Raw genomic sequence first — 16411 nt, forward strand, 5'->3', positions numbered from 1 at the left:
CTCACTGCTGCTCTTCTGGGATAATAGCTTCCTCACACTACCAGGGTCTATGAACCTGTTTCTTTTCTCTGGAAAGCTCTTCCCACAAACATATTTGCATGCCTTACTCCCTCACCTCTTTCAAGTCTTTTCACAAATGTTATTTCTCAGTGAGGTTACTCCTGACTACCCTGTTTAAGGCTATAACTTCCTGGCCATTCCTATTATTCTTTTCCTGCTTGATTCATTCATAAGGCTATGACCCATTATGTGCTAAATGATTTACTTATTTATTTTTTTTTAGTGTTTCTTTACCCAAAAGCTCAACCAAAATATAATCTCTGTGAATGTGAAATATTGTTTGGTTTTGTTCAATGATATATTCTTAGGACCTAGAAAAATGACTACTTGCTAGAAGCTCAGGTAAAATTTGTTGAATGAACAAATGAGTCTTTTTAGAATACTGCAGCAGAGAGTCTGCACTTGGGGAAGGGCAGATGTATCTCACAGTCCCAACTCCTGGTCCCACATTCTTCTTTCCCATGTGGATCTTACTAAGTATAGCTGCCAAAACATTGCTGGCTTCAGGTTATGCTGTTCTCCCCCTTACCACTCTGGTTCAGGTATGGCTACAGAGCTTACCTGTAAGGTCTACAGCAAAATGAGATGAGGTTATCAGGAATACCTCAAGGTCCAGGGATAACAGGAGATACAGAAAAGGGAGAATTTATAATTAGTTTCCTAGGTTGTCTCTTGAATTGGCTCAGTGATTCCTGCCTAGATATCAGCTGCTATTCCCCTACTTCTTCCTTACTAATGGAATCCCCCTGATGGCAATTGTCTCAAGTTAATCCAGGGGTGGATCCATTTCCATCAAGGTATTGCTATTTTTCTTGACAGTGACTAATTGAGAAACAGGAATATGAATCTGGTTAATGGAAGGCTAGAGGAAGTGGATTGAAGTAACTTCTGCAAAGATTCCTGGGATCTTCAGAAGGTATACAAGGAGGTTAAATGCTCCTCCCCACAACCATTGCTTGCTTTGAGACACTGGGTGTTGTACTTTGAAGATGTAATTCTTGGGAGTATAGGATCATATTGCATTCACAAAAGGACAAAACCCCAAGGATGTAAGCCAATGTTGTGAGGCTGGCCAAAGGGAGTGACAACCATGGCAGTGAGAACCTATCCCTGAATACACTGTTGATCCTCTGATTCAGCCCACCGTGGGACTGGCTGATCTCCAGGCTCCTCATAAGGTAAAATAATAAATCATTAATTGTTTGAGACACTTTAAATTGGATTTTTCTTTTAGGTAAAGCCAAAGTTATTCTCATTGACAGGAAGCCTCTAGGCACAGCCTCTCCCATTTTGCTGATGTTTCCTAATAGCAGAGCAGAGGTACCTTTCCTTTAGGAATGTTAATATTCCCTGAATATGCAAGCCAAAGAGATAGACACGTGTGTGTGTGTGTGTGTGTGTGTGTGTGTGTGTGTGTGTGTGTGTGTCAGGAAGGAGATTCTCTTCTAAATTGAAAAGTTGCACTCCCCCAAATTTGTTCTCAGGGAGTTGTCAAACCCTATGGCCTCAACAGACCAGCTGAAACATATAAACAAATTCGCTTTCTAAACAAGAAGCACCATCAAATTTTGTTGTTCTTTTTGTTTCTTTAGTGTTTAACAAGTTGTAGCCTGAATATTGCTCAAGGAAAGTTTCAGATTCTCGTGGACTGGAAGCATGCATTCTTGCCAGTGAATTGATACGGGTCTATGCTGAACTAATAATTGATATATAGAATCTATTTATTAAATATAGAATATAGAATAGCTATATTCTAAAACTATATTCTAAAACTACATCAAATACTGATCTTTAGCTGTTGGCTGCCAGATACTAAATGGTGAAGCCCAGATAAGGTGGGTATTTCTAGCTGACTGCAAAATCCTAAGTTTCTTTACTAGACCAAAGTCAAGTTGACATGAAGGTTAATTATGTTCAGTGTTGTCAAGCTGCCTTCTTTTCCTTTGTTCTTTGTTCTTTGTCTTCCTCTTTTTTGTCATAAACAAATCATACCAACACATAATTTTTAAAATGAAAGGCAGTATAGCATGGTGGTTTATAGTGCTAAGTAATCTTGGCCAAGTTGTCTGTATTCCTCAGTTCCCTCATCTGAAACAAAAAATGAGATAAAAATGCTTATATCCTAGGGTTGTTGTGAGAATCAAATGAGTGCTTAGAATACTGCCTGGCATACAGAGAGTGTTCAGTAGAAGTTGTGCTATTACTGGAGATATTTGCTTCACTTGAATTCTCTATTTTTTCAACTGATCAGAATGTCTTTATCTTCAAATAACTTTAAAAATTGGGGGGTTAGTTTTGTATTTTTAGAAGTATTATCTATTTGTTTAATGCAATAAGAAGCAAAACTGTTTAAGTCAGAAAATTAAAGTGCCCACCTTCTTCCTTTAATACTACTCTTCAGATGTTACTAACACATTTTCCTGAATCGTTACCTTGCTCTTCACAACTTCTGGCTCTCAATGACCATGAAATGAAATAGAAACGTTGCTTATTTTACAGTAAACAAGCTCTAATAACAGATTTAAGTGTTCAAAAGGTACACTTAGAGCACACAGTGAAGTGCTTGGGTGCACATCTCTCCATCTGCAAACTCCCATGTTGAGGAGAAAAGAAAGATATGTTTCATGCCAGCTGATACGCAATCGTGTTGATCACAAACAGGAATAAAATATCCCCCAAATGGCACAGGCTATATCCTGAAAAGAGTGTGAACTGACAACAAAAAATCTCAACTGCAATGCTTAGGTCCTCATTCTCCCCTCACGTTTTTTCGTTTCTCCACCCCCAGACACATGTTAACCCAGGTGCACTCTGTTTAACATCAACTCCAAGGGCAGAGGCAGTTAGTGAGAAGGGCGGGGAGACTGGGGTTTCTGGAATTGGAGGAGGTGGGAAAAGAGGAGGCTGCCTAGGTTGCCTTGGCAATACAAAGGAGAATGTCAAGGGGGAGGGATTTATATGCTGATGCTAATCGTATTCACTAATTGCATCTATTGTGCTGACCTGCCTGCTTCCCCAGTTCATCATTCTGAGTCATTAAACTGTTCCCTAAGCCTAAGCGTTGGGTCCCCTTTCCATCTAATTTTATCCCCTCTTGCAGTCCCCAGGCTCAGTTACCAGAGGGCTACCTTTGGCAAGGCACTGGGGAAGGCTCTGTTGTAACTGATTATGCAAGGTTTTAGAAATCCTGTAGGAAAATATTTTCCTGCTGGAGTTTGCTGGAATATTGCTTTACTGCTCAACCACAGCATGGATTTACAACTAAAAAAAGCAGCTGAAAAACCAGAGAAAATAAATCTGAAGGAAACTTCCCACAGTGAAATGCAGGCTGCAAATGATTCACCAGGAAAAAAAAAAAAGTACTGAGCAGTTCCCTGTGGAATCCAGTGTACCTTCAGTTGGAAAGGTGCCTGGACTTAGGGCTTTGAGATTTATTCCCTTACTCCCCCTGGTGGGAGTTTGATTTAATTACAAAAATCAGAAGGAACACATCTGAATACAGACACCTGAATACAGACACCTACTGTGAATAATGCCTCCTGATAACCCCCTCATCACTGGCATGAAGTATTAGCTTCCATCACTTCGTGTACATGGTAAAAGTGAATAAAGACATTACAAAAGTATTCAGAAAATTGTGATGTGGACACATTCATAAATCATGCAATGTATTTAAATATTTCAAAAGTAATATATATGAAATATGTGCTAGAGGAAGTTGTTCACAGTAATGCTTTTTGTTTCTAGTCATATTCATCTTTCCCTTGATCTTTCTTTACAAGCATGGCCTAAGAAATGGCAAAGTCTCTTCAGTCTATTTTTGCTTCTCTTAATTATTTTTATTCCTCTTGATTTAAACCTTTGCTCTCTCAGGTTGTTCTGTCTCTACCAAATTTCTAAGAGTAAAATTTTTATTTTGTTCCAACTCTTGTATTTTAACAACAGACTTCTGAATTCTCACCTGGTGTTTCTGTATTTCTCAAGCACTGACGCATTTCACTGCTCAGAGCTCAAATTGGCTCCTAGAAGGCAGTAAAAGGCAGGTCAGAGCGTCTCTAGGCTGCTCAGTGTCTATCATCCTGTTTTGCATTTGGTCATAAAGTATGGCAGATTTATCTGAGTGGAAATTTTTTTTTATGGAAAAGTTTAGTCACTACACATTGAAAAAACATTCCCTGCAAAAGAGCAGACTCCATACCATTCCTTGTCTTTGGTCTCACATCAGTATTTTTCCCTTTCATAAGCATATGGCATTCCTTGCAATCATCAGTGATGGTATGGGAAAAGAGAGAAGGAAGAAGGCTTTGGCTGGGATCCCTGAATAATATGATGGATTTTCTATAAATATATCTGAAATCTAGGCCCTTTAAGAGCTCTGTGATGCTGAAACCATATTAATTATTTTGCCTTTGTACAGTGTCACAATACACAATGGTACCGGGTGGTTCATCATGCCACATTGTAAAGGGGAGCTGAATTTGTCACCTCAAAATATACTCATTTGGCATAAGGATTATTTTAGGCTGATTACCTTTTAAAAAGATTTATTTATTTATTTATTTTGAGAGAGAGAGAGATCATGCTTGAGCAGGAGGAGGGCAGAGAGAATCCTCATACAGACTCCCCCTGAGCACAGAGCCACAGGAGTCCTGATGCCATCATCCATGTGATCATAACCTGAGTTGAGACCAAGAGTCTGAGGCTCAACCAAAAAAGCCAACCAGGTGCCCCTCGGGGTGATTATTTTTAAGAAACATTAGACATAGGAAAACTTCTGAAAACTGAGTAGAAGTTACACTTTTGTAGAGACATTTATATTCACAAGGAAAAAAAAAAATCTCCATTTGTAAAGGTGTCTGTCTCTCTGTACCAGAAAGAGGCTGAATCTAAATCTCTAGAAACTCTTATCAATAGTGAAACATGGACTTAAATCTGCATAAAAACCTTACCCTAGTTTACTGTGCTTTTCCTAGTAACCTTCCCATCCCTAACATCTTTGTCTTTAGCTTAAGATGTTATTTAAGGTGGTGTCTTGGGCCATTTCTGGGAGTTATTCAGTTTTCCTAGACATCTCCCATGTATACAGGAGGTATGCATGTTATTAGATTTCTGTTTATTTTTCTCCTGTTAATCTGCCTTTTATTACTAGTCAAGAACCTAGATAGGTGCACAAAAAAAATTATTTGCTTGCTTGCAATTGCAAAGCATTTTCCATTAGACTTCAAAACCAGTCTCAAATCTGCCTGGCTTCTATGTTTGTTTGTTTTCTTACTGAAACAAAATTTGAAGAGTGTGAGGATCTTCAACTATATTCTAAGTCTGTGAAATGCATGCGACACATTCTTCTGGCATGTATGTGTGTAAGTGATGCAAAAAGACCCTCCTGTGTGAGAGTTGTGTTTCAACTACATCAAAGCCTCAATTATCAGAAGGTTAGAGTGAGAAAATCATGGAACTGTCACTGAATCTCATTTGGGCTTCTAGGATCTGTGCCTGAATCCTAAGAGAGGTGGCCATCTCTATTTGTAAAAAGCATAAATAAATAAATAATAGAACATAGTCTTCTCTAAAAAATCTGCAGAGCACTGGAATACAAGATGTTATTGTTCCATGGCGTAAGTCAAGAGAGAATGCAGATCGTTTGCTCTTTTCTGGATATAACTTAATGGAGTGGGTCTGTACAGAATGTTTTAAAACACTTAACACTTCCAGAGCCACAGTAGCATGTAGGGAGGCAGAGACTGGCATGACAGTGAAAGGTGACATATGGAAGTCTACCTTGCTGAGAGTGTGGGGGACAGCATCAGAGTACCTTCACACAGCTCCTCTGATAGCAAAAATTAACAGAGCTGTGGGTCAGGGTGGAGGAGAGAGAGTAGCAGACTTCTTGTGGGCTAATAGGAGTGGCTCATGAGCAGACAAGCAAATCCCTTAAGATTTTCCCAAAATAATGGAGAAGGACTTTTTTAGGGATGAAGTCCCTGTATTAGTAATTTAGGGTGATAAGTTAATTAATTTCTGTTCATGTTAATTAATTTGTACTCTGAGGGAACAGGGACAGCAGAAAAGTGAGTTCTATATTTTCGTTTGCCATTCATTGACTAATGTTTGTTAAGGAATATTTATTTAGTTGCAACTCTGCTCTAGGAAGTTTGTAAAAAGCTATTGATATTGCAGCAAACAATACTGACTTGGTCCTTACAGGTGGTATATAATAAGAAAATTGGATGATTACAGTTGGGATAAGGGATACAAATGAGAAGTACATGAAAGCATAGTTTTTTTGGGGGGGAAACTATGTACATCTCAGGTGGTGGGATGTGAGGTAGGTAGGGAAATCTTCACTGTAAAACAGGTGCATTGGGATTTGAGGACCAAAAGAGTAAGAATTAGCTAGCTAAAAGGAATATGAGTTGAAAGATCATCCTGGTCAGAAGAAACAGTATCTATAATGATAATAAGTGAGGAAATATGTGGCTGGTTCACAGGGAGTTAGAAAAGCTGGTGGTGAATGTAGGTAGATCCAGGTAACACAGGACATGTTAAGAATTTGAGGGTTTTTCTAAAATAGTGATATCTTTTTTTTTCTAAATGGTGATATGCTAAATGTGTCTCTATAGGTATTCAAGCCACTTATTCCCTCAAATATTTATTTGGAAAGTGCCAGGTTAGGTACTATAGCTACTAAAGCAAACAAGATAGATAAGATGTCTGCCTTCATAGAGTTTACATTCCAGTAGGGAAGTTACAGCTAGTAAAGAAATATGTAAAATTACAAGATAATAGTAGTGTATCAATGAAGAAGATAAATTAGGTGATGTGATATGTAGAAACTGAGGAGAGGGGGCTACTATAGATAAGATGGTCAGGAAATATTTCTGAGGAGATATTTGAGCTGATACATGACATTGAGAAGGAGCCAACTATTCAAAGCAGCAGGAGAAAAGCAAACACTCTGATCCTGAGATGGATAAGAGCTGGATGACATTGGGAAGATTAATATGGCCCAAGAACAGTGAGTGACGTAGGGTGTCATAAAGAAGTAGGACATGGAAAAGATTATGGCTTTTACAATGGGAAGTCACTGAAAGATTCTAGTGGAGGAATAAATATTTTTATTGTTGTTATGTGATATTTCTCCAGTACCGATAGATTATAGATTTAAAAGGGAGAAGGATAGAAGCAGAGAGACCAATTTAAAGGCTATTATGTTGTCCAGCAATGTGAAATTGAGCAAAGATTAAGAAAGTGGTAGTGAACATGGAAATAAGTAGATGTGTTCTAGTTATATTTTGGAGGTTAGAAACAACATAACTTGTTTATGAACTGGGTTCTGAGGAAGAATAGAAAGAAGATGATTAAGGTAGATTGCTAAACTGATAATGGTGTTTTCCTAAGATAGGAAAATTTGAGGGAAAAATAGTAAGAATTCTGACTTGAATATGTTAATGCATGAAAAATTTTAGATACTTGATAAAAGATGTCATAAGAGTAGCTGGGTAAGAATTTAGAGCCCAAGAGAAAGATAAGAGCCAAGGGCCAAGAATAGATTTATAAACTAGTGGACCATAGCTGGCTCACAGATATGTTTTCTTGGTCTATACAGAATTGTATTTTGTCTTTAAGTAGTCATCACAACTTAAAAATCAAGAGAATTTACATAAATTAGATCTGGTAATGATAGTTCTGTATTTTCATATGTCTCCAGTGACCTGAAGTTACTAAGTAAGGCCTTTCTCTCTTCTATAGAGCTTTTGTCCTTCCATTTGCCTGCCGCACTCTATGTTCCTTATCATTTCTTCCACAGTAAATCTGAGTGTCAGTTGCCACTGATGAAACTTTCTTAGAATAGAAAATATTTCTATTTACTCATGTCTGAACCAAATAGAAGGGAGAAAAAAGATAACCCTGAAGGCTCTATTGTATTTGCATCCAGCCTGTATTATCCATCTTATTCATCTATGTTTACTGTAAATTACTCACAGGCATTTGATGTTGTGACACCCCCCTCATATAAATTTGATTTCACAGCAGAGAAGAGAATGGGCATGTAGACAGAAAGAAAAAGGGGGCCCCATAACACAGTTCAAGTTCCTGACACTGTCATATGATGGGAATTTTACTGTACTGAATGATCAGAGCCTATCAAGAAGGGAGTCAGCGGAAGATGAGAGAAGAAAGCTAGAGAAACAGATGTTAAGAAGGCAAAAATAAGGATAGAAAAGGAAAACTGATACTGAAATTTCCCCAGAATGGATGGAAAAGGACGAGGTAAACACAAACACACACACACACACACGCACACACACGCACATGCACACACACACAGAACAAATGGCCCTTCAATGTCTACTAAGAATATTGAAGGACAGCCACAGTGAGATCTTGTCATGGATACTAAACTCATTGTGGAGCTCATGCTATTACAGCTGTGGGCATTAATAGGCCAACTCATGGGGAAAAAAATCCTCTATTTTCTGATGTAATGAAGGAATGTGATATTCTAGTTAGTCAACTATTCTAAGGAATAAAGTGGTCATATCACCCACATTGATATATCATATATACCATAAATGTATTTCCACACTTCCAACTTATGAAAAGGATGACTAGTCTTATGCAGAGGAGGTAGCTGCTTCCATAGTACCCATGTCTTAAAATATTTTCATCACCAGGCTGCCTTAGACATCAAACTCTATTACTCCTCAGACTTGGAGTGCTTAGCCAATATAAATATTCCACCTTGTCATTCTATACACTTTCAACACTTGAGGTTGATGAGACAACTCTCAATTGTCAATGTAATGAAAGCAAGAACAAATGTGAAGTGAATGGTGTATCTAGGCATTAAGGTAATAGCTGCCTTTGCATATAATGTTTTGTGTGTATAATATGTATTTGTGTGCCGTGTAAGAAGCTGTGTTCACTTATTAAATGCATATTTAAAAAACATAAACAGTAGAAGACAATGGGTCAGATGTGATTCAAAATGCAGCTGACCTGGCCATTACCCTATCAAGGGATAGAGTCTGTCTTTCCTCTCCTTTGCACCTGTGCAGTCCTTTTGAAGGCTTTGACCAGTAGAATATAGTGGAGATGATGCTGTGCCAGTTCTGGGCACAGCCCTTAACTGGATTTCATAGCTCCTCTCTCTTGGAAGCCAGCCACTACATAAGAAGAGTGCCAACCGTGAGATAATCATGCTGTGAGAAGTCAAAATCACATGGAGAGGCTCTAAAGGATGTGATGCCAGGTGGAGAGAGAGAGAAGCTAGGGAGCACTGAGACATCAGATCTGAGAGTGAAGAAGCCATATTGGAAGTGGATCCTCTGGCTCTAGCTGCTCCAGCTGGTACCACAGTGGTTCAGAGACACCCTTCTTAGCCAAAACTTTCCAAAATCCTGATGCACAAAACTATGTGAAAAGACTTCAGCTATTCATGTAAAATGGTTTGCTTTGTAGCAATTGATAACAAGAACACTATTCGATTGAGTTATTTGGCAAAGAAAACAAAGTAAGATAAATGAAGCACCACATATTTTACAACTTGTATATCCTTTATAAATTGCAGTAAAAAATAGTAGCAGACAATTATTTGCATAGTCCATTACAATTACAAGGGATTTTAAAAATGTAATCCTTAAAATCCTTCTATGAGGTAAAGTTATTACCTTCATTTTACAAATAAGGGTTTAGAGAATCAGAGAAGATAAATGATGGGACCAAGACACCACATGAGTGTGCCAGAAACAATACTTGGTTTTCTAATTCTAAGCCAGGTGCTCCATCCACAACTGTCCAAAAGAAAAAAAAAATAATGTTCTCTTCTCAACATTGATTAGACTATAGGACTGTGTCCACAATGAGAAAAACAGCTAATCATAACTCTTATCTTGTGTACAGTATCTGATTCTACATTGTAGGGAAAGGATTTCTAAGGAACATCCCTCTGATTAATTCATGAAGCTCCTAAACTACTACCTATTTCCACAATAAATAGGCAAATCAAAGATAATTTCTTCTTGGACCCTTTGTGGCACAACGAGTATGATTTAAAACAAGTCTAGGTTCTAATTAGGACCAATGATGCCTAAATTGTTAAAAAAAAAAGTAAATAGATTTATAAACACATGTATCTATATCCATTTAAGTTTTTCAAGAACAAATTACCCTTTTTCTCCTTGAGCATTTATTAAACTGTAGCATTCAGTCTTGTTCTAAAACTTTTGGAAAGTTTTGCCTAATAATTATTTGAGAGTCAGATAACACAGATGTGGGTGAAAACAGTTCTTCATTGGGTCCTTCACCCAAAAATACTCAAATACATATTCATGGTGGCACTTGCTAGGATTTACTATAGTCGTGACTTGCATGATACTACCACTACTAAATAATAGCATCACAAGTTGTTGCTGCTGAAGATACTTCTTTTTTTTTTTTTTATTGTGCAAAACAAATTTAATAAAGAATGGGGGTGGGGGAGCAATGAAGATACTTCTATGTGACTCAAAGCAATAGGTATTACTCCGTTCGAATACTAAGAGTAAACATGACCTTTCTTTGGCATGAAGTTATCATGCAATTAGGGAAAGAAGATGGAGGAGACATTTAGCATTAGTATGGCCTCTAAGATTAACTATTTGAAAAGATTGTAATGCTTTGTTCTAAGGATACATAAGTTATAGTTACTTGATCACTGTGTTTAAACAAAATTATGTATTTTACAACCTCACTATATTAAATTGGGCTAATACAACCCATATGCTGCCCTCTAAATTATTATATTTCACCCAGTACTTTAAAAAATATATTACCTTTTTAACAAAATATTTTCCTTCTTTGGGAAAGTTTTCTTTATCCACCCTTCTCCCCTCCAACCCACACATATGCACAGCCAGAAGGAGAACTGAGATATTTTACCATTCCTTGGCTTTCCCACTGCTTTCCTATCTCTCTTTGGTATCTTTTCCATTCTTCCAGTTTCTAGTATTCTTTAAATCTAAAGATCTCTGATTTGTTTACTTAGTTTGTGATCTCATTCTCTAGAACTTCAATGTAAGTAAAGGGGATTTAAAAATTACTATGTGGAAGGCATGTTTTCTTGGTTCTCATGCACTATATATATGTGTGTATATATATGTATAATTTTATATACAATAGAATGATATATTATTAGTAATATATAAATATATATTATAGAAATATACAATATATCACTTGTAATATATTAATACATATTTTAATATGTTACATATAAAAATGTATATACACATACATATATAGAACATGAATAAAACTAAGTTTCTTATAGTCAAGGAGACCAGGCTCCCATTAGTTGGTAGCGGTATTATCCTTGACACAAATGAGAACAGGAAGAATTAAGATTAGTATACTTATATATTACTATTATATCATATATTATTATGTTTGTATTCCTGGTGCTTTTTTTTTAAAAGATTTTATTTATTTATTCATGAGAGACACAGAGACAGAGACATAGGCAGAGGGAGAAGCAGGCTCCAAGCAGGAAGCCTGTTGTGGGACTCGATCCTGGGAGTCCTGGATCATGCCCTGAGCCAAAGGCAGCTGCTCAACCGCTGAGCCACCTTTAGGCATGCCAGCATGTTTGTATTCCTATTCATGTCTTTGGTATATCAGAGTGCTGGAGACTGATGGCCACTAAGCCCAACCTATCATCCATCTACAGAAAAATAAACCAAATCCTGAAGTATATGGAGTGAATACACATTCTATTGGGAAGTTAAACATAACAAAAGAGAAGTAATCTTAGGTCAAATAACTAGTGCCAATTGTCTTTCTAACATCTGTAGATATGATTACATTATACTGTGCATACATTGCTATGGTCTCATTCAAAAGAAAGAGCCAGTTGATCCTAGCTTAGAGCATCACTTGGCATCTGTCTCCTATTCAGCTGATGTACATCTATGATCACTAAGACTATATTAGTTTTGGCTGGAATTAATCTTAGCTGGAAATTAGAGTTGCCTAACGATCATTTAACATTTACCAATGCCTAAGGCCCATCCTAGACCAGTTAAATCAGAAGCTCTGATGGTGAGATCTCTATGGTGAAAAAACTTCCCCAAAGATTTAGTGCTAGATCTGCTGAAGCATTTTCATCCCATTATCGAGAGGCCAGTTATTGCCAAGGCCCCACATTTTGACATTCCAGCCCTCTGGATTCATTATATAAAACCCAGTGATTTGTCCCTCAGCTGCAATAGCGAATGCTCTATAGTTTCATAAGGATTATAAACCTGAAACAAAACCATGGAACAAAGATAATCCTTTGAGCTTCTTAAGCCAGGAAACCTAAGTCTAGATTTCATCTGGCAGGCTGCTTCAAACCAGTTATGGAGGCACCAAAGGTTAAGCAGCCATGGAGAACTACTCTAGCCTCATATATGGGTTCAACAAAGCAATCACAATGAATAGAATTGAAGAGAAAAATGAATTCTGTCAATCAAAATATCCTATTTTAAGATAAATCATGATCACACTTGATGATGATAGCTTAGTCTTAATGGATTTTGAAGGGTAGCCAAACCGCAAATGCAGAGGTTCAGGCATCTAAGAATAACTAGGCAAAGGAACCAAGAACATGGAGATTCAGTTTTCATTAAAATGATTTCTCTACATTAACATTTTTTCTAAGTTTATTTTTATATGCTGGAATGGCAAATCATTAATTATTGGGAGTCCAGACTGAGCATCTATGATTTGCCTGGTTACAGATTTGCCTTTAATGTGTTCAGCTTTTTGACCTAATTATAGTTTTCTAAAGTTATCTTAGGTCAGGAAGAAAAATATAACCTTAAATAAAAATGTAGTCAATCAAGACAAATTAATTTGTCTACCCCAAATTCTTTTTCTAGCAGGGATAATAATATTTGGTTCCATTAAGATTCAACTGTGAAAAAAAATTTTTGCACCTAGTTACAAATGTTCTAAATGGCCTGGAACAACTTATTCTTCTATTTTTGGTTCAGTTAATGAGCTTTCTCAAAGGAAATGATTGCAATGAATTAAAAGAAATCAAGTAAAATGTTTTTCCCACATTAAATTAACTGTAATCTGTTGGAGTTTAAATAAATTTGTGATAATATCAATAGTTCCTATATACTAAAATGCAATAAGCACTATTCTTCCTGTACTTTCCTGAGAATTTCTTACCAGTTGCATCTTCTCTGTTTAGTAGTTATCAAAATGTATTCTTTGATGAGAATGTCCTGCTTTAGAAACCAGGACACTTGGGTCCTGCCTCTGCTTTTGCTATAATCCATTCTATAACTTCTGGTAAATCATTAAACTGCAACCTTTTAAACTTCTCCAGCTTTTAAAAGGGAGCAATACACCTTATCTCCTGAAGATTTTTGTGAGACTAGTAAACTCTAATGAAATAACACAAAAGCAGAGGTAGTCAAGGGTGATATAGATCTTTGTCAAGTGGTACCACCCTGATTCCTAAAGAGAAGAGAGATTGAAAATGATGATGATTGCCTCCTCCCCCCTCCATTTTAAAAGGGTAAACGTGGAAAAAAAAATAAAATAAAAGGGTAAACGTGTAGGAGACAGAATGAGAAAGACCCACTGACAAGGTCAGACTCAAAGCAAAAGTGACTCTGAAGAGGGCCTGAAGGTGGTTAGTGAAATGGAACAGCTCTTATGGTTGTTTCTAAGGACAAGATTTTCCTTCCCTCCAATTACTGAGGGCCAACCCTATTCTAATGTTTTCTTCTTTAACTCATGTTAGTGGATGGTTCGTAAATACTGCTGAATGCTGTCAAATAATTTCAACCTATTTTCTTCACTCAATTGAAAAAAATAAACACATTTTTTGACTCAGAACTAGGTTTTCAGTTTTTGTCTGAAAAAGATAAGAAATTAAACTTCACCAAGAGAGACAAATTATATTTCATGTTTAAAGATTGTTTATACTATCATAATATGGCATGTATATTCCAATTTTTTATTTAAAAATTCCATTTATAAATCTCTAGTTACCTATCCATGTAGTCTTCTATTAACACGTACAAGAGAAATGCCTGGAATGTGATTAATCTTATTTTTAACAGTACTTACATATGTCTAAGATACTAAGTAATCTTTTACTTTTTTTCCTTTGGATTTCATGTATTTTTTAGATTTATTTATTTATTTTAAAGAGAGTGGGGGAGGAGAAGAGGGAAAGAGAAACTGAAGCTGACTCTGCGCTGAGCTCAGAGCCCATGGGCAGGGATGGGGGTGGGGACTCAGTCTCAGGACTCTGAGATCATGACCTATGCTGAAACCAAGAACTGGATGCTTAACCGACTGAGCCACTTAGGCACACCTGGATTTCATTTATCTTTAAAAAATAATAAGCACTCATTGTTTTTAGAAAATAATAAATTCGTCTTGAAACGTGTTTTCATCTTGAAAACACTGTTCAAATATCTAAATACAGACATAACAATTATAGTAGAAATTCTCAAGGACCTACTAATGTATGGTAGTTTGATTGTTTCAGTCACAGTGAGAAAAAAATGGGAATGCAGACTTTATAAGTGACAATCATACATGGTCTCTGTCATGGTAGTCTACACATCTATAAGCACATTTACAATTGGTAACAGTGCTGGAAACTGAATGGAATAAATTCACAAACGAGTGTGGTTGGTATCAAATTCAAGATAGCAGAACAAATTATGTAAATGCTACTTTGAAGGTATACATATTATTTCAGTTGGCATAAACGATAATTAGCATTGTTAGCCATTATGCTATCCGATTGTTAAAGCAATGTTTTTCCAATTTTTGCAATTCACTCTGCTCGAAGATGTTTAAATTGCAAAAAAACCCCTCAGCTGTAAGGTGGTTGAAAGTAGATATCATGTCTCATCCAGTTTTATGTTTTTTCCTACCACAGAACTGATGCCCCCTAAAGTATAGTAGGGAATAAATAAGTGTTTTGAAAAAGGAAGGAAGGAAGGAAGGAAGGAAGGAAGGAAGGAAGGAAGGACTGATAGGAGGGAGGGAAGAATGGGAAAAGCATGGGTCTCATTTCCTTAAGTGTCTAGTAATATGAGAAAAGCAATAAAGGATTCTACTGACTTTTTATTTTTTTTTTTTATTTTTTTTCTACTGACTTTTTATATGATAGAGTAAGGTCTTTTGAGTCAGACAAACCTGGACTTGACTTTTCCTTTGATCATTTAATAATATCTAATTTCTCTGTGCTAGTGTTTTTCACCCACCAAGGGCTCAGTAACTTTCTTTGTGTGTAGGATTGCTGCGAAGAGAAAATCAAACTGAGATGCAAATCCCAAATAGCTTCTGGCACAAAAATTGGCAGATGGATTTTTTTTTTTTTTTTTGGTTAAGCTAGAAGAATAAAGAAGGACTAAATGATTTGTGAGACTACATAAATGTGGACGATACGAATAAATTCATGGGATACAGGAAGACTCAGGTGAAGGTAGAGATGGGGAAGGGGAAGAGTGAGTCCTGACTGAGATGAATTGACTAACTGAATGGTCTAGTTCAGAAGAGAAGTCTTTCTTGAAGACAAGATTTGAGGATCATGTGTATCTTGATGATTACTGAAGCCTTAGAAGTTATGTGCTTGCCCAAAGCTTTCTTAACCTTTTCTGTGTTATTCTCCCCTTTGATAGACTGTAAAAGTGTATGAAAGCCTTCTTGGATAAGACATTTGAATCTGTAGAATTAAATATATAGGGTAAACGATTTATTAAAATAGCTATCAAAATAAAAAGCACATTTGAGTTATGGCCACACATTTGCTTATTTACTAACAAATCAAAAACAAGCTCTGGTGGAAAACCTAATAGCTACTGTAATTGCAAACTAGTGGTGGGTATAAATGATATATTGTAATATCCATAATATCTGTCATGTGATATAAAATATTTAATTTCTATTAGTCACAGGTATATAGGTACTATTCCCAATATTGTGTTTTGGGGCTTACATTCAAAATTTAGGTTAAAGATAAATAAAAATATAATTTTAGTTCTTTTTCTTATTCAAGTTCAAAGATTCCCTCTCAATTCTAAGAACAACTTTGAGGTTTGTAAATCTCAAGTTAAGAATGCCTGACTTAGAATGACAGAACCCTGGGGACAACTAATCCTTAAGGAGGGCACATAGGATAAAAGGCTCCCAGCTAAAGAATTTAGGGGAAAATTAGGGGGGAAAAAAGAATAAGGAGAAAAAAAAATCAAGACAGGGTAGTCATCTTGAGGATGTAGTCAAGGAGGAATGCGTCATCTATCAGTAGGTGGCCAATGCAACATAATGCTTGAAGGAGATGAAATTGAACCAAGTT

The sequence above is a fragment of the Vulpes lagopus genome, chromosome 13, assembly GCF_018345385.1.
Source record: "Vulpes lagopus strain Blue_001 chromosome 13, ASM1834538v1, whole genome shotgun sequence".
NCBI classification, from domain to species: Eukaryota; Metazoa; Chordata; class Mammalia; order Carnivora; family Canidae; genus Vulpes; species Vulpes lagopus.